This window comes from Limulus polyphemus, unplaced genomic scaffold (genome assembly GCF_000517525.1).
Source record: "Limulus polyphemus unplaced genomic scaffold, Limulus_polyphemus-2.1.2 Scaffold11769, whole genome shotgun sequence".
NCBI lineage: Eukaryota > Metazoa > Arthropoda > Merostomata > Xiphosura > Limulidae > Limulus > Limulus polyphemus.
In genome coordinates this window covers 4,137-9,721 of record NW_013677379.1, presented here as the reverse complement: position 1 = coordinate 9,721, position 5,585 = coordinate 4,137, and the positions used below count along the sequence as shown (strand labels likewise).

Sequence of the window (5,585 nt, the reverse complement as noted above, 5' to 3'; positions counted from 1 at the left end):
TAACTATCATCTCTGTAGCCTTATATTTGTATTGGACCGTAACTATCATCTCTGTAGCCCTATATTTGTATAGGACCGTGACTATTATCTCTGTAGCCCTATATTTGTATAGGACCGTGACTATTATCTCTGTAACCCTATATTTGTATTGGACCGTGACTATCATCTCTGTAGCCCTATATTTGTATTGGACCGTAACTATCATCTCTGTAGCCCTATATTTGTATTGGACCGTGACTATTATCTCTGTAGCCCTGTATATATGTATTGGTCAGAGCGAACGATTTGAATCAACTCATTGTATTGGTGAGAGCGGACGATTTGAATCAACTCATTGTATTGGTCAGAGCGGACGATTTGAATCAACTTGTGTTGGTCAAAGTGGACGATTTGAATCAACTTGTTGTGTTGATCAGACTGGACGATTTGAATCAACTTGTTGTGTTGGTCAGACTGGACGATTTGAATCAACTTGTTGTGTTGGTCAGACTGGACGATTTGATTCAACTTGTTGTGTTGGTCAGACTGGACGATTTGAATCAACTTGTTGTGTTGGTCAGACTGGACGATTTGAACCAACTTGTTGTGTTGGTCAGACTGGACGATTTGAACCAACTTGTTGTGTTGGTCAGACTGGACGATTTGAATCAACTTGTATTGGTCAGAGTAGATGACTTGAATCAACTCGTTATATTGGTCAGAGCAGACGATTTGAATCAACTTGTGTTGGTCAAAGCGGACGATTTGAACCAGCTTGTTGTGTTGGTCAGACTGGACGATTTGAACCAGCTTCTTGTGTTGGTCAGACTGGACCATTTGAACCAACTTGTTGTGTTGGTCAGACCGGACGATTTGAATCAACTTGTTGTGTTGGTCAGACTGGACGATTTGAATCAACTTGTTGTGTTGGTCAGACTGGACGATTTGAACCAACTTGTTGTGTTGGTCAGACTGTACGATTTGAATGAACTCTTCATAAGCTTGAGAACACGTGGATGCAATCAGATCTTTTCTTTTTATTGAACGAATAATTACAAGCTTAATAAAAACCGTAACAGGTACCAAGTTGGAAACGTATTCCTAACAGGACCTTAGAATATTCGAGATTAAGTAATTGAACGATTGTGATTTTTATAATACATGACGATGAAAGATGTGATAAAGTTTGGCTTTCAACTGATCAATACTTTCTATTATACAGAAACGTTAAGCCACCTGGTGTAGAGTAAATCTAATAGTTTGTATACGTTTAACTATTATTATTATGTATAATATAGAAACTACACGAGGTTTAGTAGATTATATTAAAACGATTTTCGAAATGCAAGTCACATGACAACCACAGCCGATATAAAGTTGCGATGAAACGGAATGTATCAAAACTACATTTTAACATTTCTTTCGTAGGGGAGGGATGTGTAACAGCTCCTTCCGACCCAAGATTTTAATATCGCTAGATTACAAATACGCGTTCAGGTCGTGCATTCAGAATTTACAATATCCTATGTATTTAATGGCAATAAAGAAAATTAGATTTAGTTGGTGCATCCAGAAAAAGACCTGAAGCAAGTCGTACCCCAGACGTGGTAAATTGTATTGCAACAAGTGACAATCCCCGAACACAAAGGCCAGTGGAAAAAAATCGTCCACGCACCCCAGGCAACAGTAAGAATCTGGAAAAGCAACAGAAGTCACGTGTATACAAGTTGCTTTCACAACATATCTGGCGAAACGTCGTATACGTTAAGCAGCTGGAGAATGAAATGTTTATTCATGATGTTCCATACGAAGACATATTGGCCAATCACGTCTATGGATTTCTATTCGATCGGACTGATGAAATGGGCGCAAGAAGACTGTCATTCTCGTAAATTTTGTGGTTTATGGAAAGTCATCAGGGAGGAGGAGTGAGCTTTAGACATGACATCCTTAGAACGTAGCCTTTTGCAATAATAGCTACAATGTAAGGCCATTGTTAAGATCCAGGATGATCAGGTAATCCTTGACGAAACGAAAATATGTGATAAGGCCCCAAAGTCGTTTTATTACGTACTCAATCAAGCTAATTTTAATAAATACACGAAATGTACCCCACTTATTATATAACCAATATCGATACTATTACACCAAACTATTTTACCAAATATATAAGCTCAACTTCACTGTTAAATAGCCAGTAAGTGTCGATATTATATCATCTTGTTAAACATACACATTTTTATGAATGTAGTTTACTTAAATAATTGTAACAACAAGGCTCCCCCTCACTATCTGTTCTTATACCTAATCAAAAGAAAATGAAAATAGTGTTCGCCACCTAAAACAAAATGACGTTAGCCTCATATTTACAAATTGAGAGTTACATAATAATACTCATGTTACGAAACAATCAGACTGGTATCTTACTAAGACGTACACCTGGTGGTTAAATAGAGTAACTTTTATGCTTTTCATTAAAACAGAATGGTGTCATTCCTTATATAACTACCACTAATTTGTTCTGTGAAGTTGAAAAATGCAGCATTACAATAGGATTAAAATTTTTATTTAAATAAAAACTTTTTAGTTTAAGTACTACACAAAACTTTTTAAAATGTCATACTATTACAATAAGTGATGGCGCTGCGGACTGCCAAATTTGAAAACGAGTTTCTCTGCTGTAAATAAGCGAATAGCCTTGTTTTGAAAACGTATATAATAAGATGGTGGTAATGTCTTAAAAACCATATAGGCCTAGAAAAGGGTTCGTAGATAAAATCTCTTAGCTTCAACTCGTTTCTGTATCTGATCTAATGATATTTCTTTACTCACGTCTACCTCTTGAACCTCTCTCTCTCTCTACAGATTCGAGTTGTAAACGCTTTCCGCAGTGGTATTGACGCTCGGAATAATCCCGCCATTCTAAAGAGGCTCGCAGAGAAACGTTCGTCTTCCATCTCCTCGGAAGCCATCGAAAGCAGCCTAAAAAACATCGAGAGAGAAGAATCGAAACGAGGAACTATTCAAACCATCGAGGAGGAAGGGGAATCGTCGGACAGAAAAAACGATACGAAAAACTTGGAAAATGCAGATGGCGCGTCAAACCACAGCGTGGAAACGGCAGTGTGATAGGCCTAAACTTGCTAGTTACCAGACATTCAGCTCAACCTCCTTAGGCCTACATTTTCTTCTGATAATAACTTGTGCGTTTGTAGTGAATATAGGCCAATTCCTGGTGTGGCTATCATTGGTTTACAGATATAAAAACCAATGTGGAAATTACCACGAATCCCAGCTTTCTTTTCTAGTGTTAGTGTTGCATGTTCTAGAACTTTGTTTCTGATTTATGTTATGTTTCCAAAACGTTCCACGTTTCCTAAGTTCAAATATTGTGTTTCCAGGCTATGGAAGAGGTAAGACAAAGTGATTACTGTACTGAAGAAAAACGTCCTTAACTAACCTCCGGAATGTTCATTCAAAGTTTCTAATGTTGCAGGTGCTTTAAAATAGAACTTAGAAGCGGGTGTGTTTTTGTTTTCTTATCGAAATTTTTCATGTATTATAAAAAAAAAACTTTAAAAATATCTTTCTGTATTAATGTGTGTGTGGTTTAGATGTTAATGTATTTTTCACACCCCTATCAAGTTTGTCAAAAGTAACGTTAAAAATCCAGAACATCTAATAGACAAGCAGGTTATACAGCACGTGATCTTGGTTGTTGTTGTTTTTTTGCCTTTTTCCATGTTCTTTTACGTTATCGAGTTTTAGCACGTTCATAAACAACGACTAATGTAAGTGGTGAGCTTACACCATTAGGGTGCGCTCTGGATTATAAGCTGGTGACGTAAGATTGGGTTTTGAACTTAACAAAAGAGAAAAGGTCTTGGTGTGCGGCGTGCCTTTTCCAGTGAAGCTTGGAAACAGTGATAGACATATAAAACCAAAGAATCAAGTGTAGCCTCGGGATCACGTGCCAAGGAGAGCCGTGAGAAGATCAAGTGATTTTGTGCCGAAATACACATCGATCTGCGTAACTAGAGGGCGCCACCCTCTTTCATGGACAGGAACTCTTAGTGAAAGCGATACTGTCGCAATTTAAACCGTTTAAGTAGCTGGTTGTGTGTGTGTGTGTATGTATATACATATATATATATATACACACATGCATAATTATAAATATATATTATACACATTTACCTAAACGTTAGTTCATCTTCGAACTCGAATGAGGAAGTACTTTTTTGATTAGAGAGTGTTTCGAGTTTAATCTTTTACTGTATACACAAGTACGTTTTATAGTTTTTTTTTAATAGCCGACTTCAGTAATCCTAGCTGGAATTAAATATTCAACACAGAAGAGTTCCAGAACTGAAAAAAGCAAAAAAAATGACGAGGTTTTTCTCTGCGTGGACAAGTTAATTAAGATTGATAGTTGAGTTTTTTTTTAAACATAATTAAAGAGATGTTAATTTTAAGTAACTACCAACGAAGAATTGTTATATTTTTGATTCGTGTTATTAATTCCCAATTAGTCAAAATAACAGTTAGAGAAAAGTACTCTAATGGTTGATTAGTTATATTTTAAGTTTGTAAGGATACTATAATTTGTCAACTATCGTCTGTCTTTCTTGATATTAGAGAACACGGTGCTCATGCAGAAATATCTGTGCTGTCGTAGTTTATTAAAAAAAATTCGATCTCTTTGTTTTATTCTGAATTTTCAGGTGCCCTCTAGCGGAAAGCAAAGATAATATGTTAAAAAGGCAAAATGACAAACAGTTTGCATTTCACTTACCTCTAAATGAAATAGTAGTAAGCAGACTCAATGTTCTAATAAAAAAAAATGCGAAATATTTCGTAAAATTCAAGCTTTTCTAATATATACATTATTGCTTTTTATTCTCCAATAACCGATTGCCTAGTAAGACCCCGTTATTGCATATTATTACCGCTAGAGGGCAACGATGCTGTTCCAAAGCAACTATTGTACTGAACGGTGAATGGCGTATCGCTGATTTTTACAGTCGTGATTCCAAGCATAACTGTGGTTTCTGTTTTTATCTAACGAATTTATCGTTCATCGAATGTCTTGTTAACGTAGAAAAATTTGTTGAAAACCAAAGAGACAAAGTTAGAGTATTTTATTTAACTGCTTGGGCTGTTTACTACCTGCAGTTCCGATTGAAGATCGTTTACTTTATGGATTGTGACAGTGGTTTTCGTTTCTTGTACTAACGGTGCAATGATTGTTCTAAACTGTACATTTCCATCCACGTCACATCTTATTAAATAAACTTCAATTCCATCTCCCTTCATTTAGTTGTGTCTTTTGATTATTCTAACTTTATTTGAACAAGATAACTGAAGAATTCTGTGACGTTATTATAACAGAGAGCTAAGCCTTTCCATTTTATCAATTTTTTAGGTTTTGATTTGAATTTTGCGCAAAGCTACACGAGGGATATCTGGTCTAGCTGTTCCTAATTTAGCAGTGATAGACTAGAGGGAAGGTAGCTAGTCAACACCGCTACTCTTTTTTTTTTTAACCAACGAATAGTGGGATTGACCGAAATGGTGAGCAAGTTCGGTAACAGGAATTCGAACCC

At 36.2% G+C, this 5,585-nt stretch overlaps 1 long non-coding RNA gene across 1 annotated transcript in view; it reads left to right on the top strand.

The window, feature by feature from the left end:
• Positions 1-5,294, top strand: part of LOC111083875 — a 9,456-nt gene extending 4,162 nt beyond the window's left edge. The window contains exon 2 of the long non-coding RNA XR_002609290.1: positions 2,845-5,294. This is a non-coding gene — a long non-coding RNA (uncharacterized LOC111083875). The remainder of the gene's footprint in view (positions 1-2,844) is intronic.
• Positions 5,295-5,585: the final 291 nt, after the last annotated feature.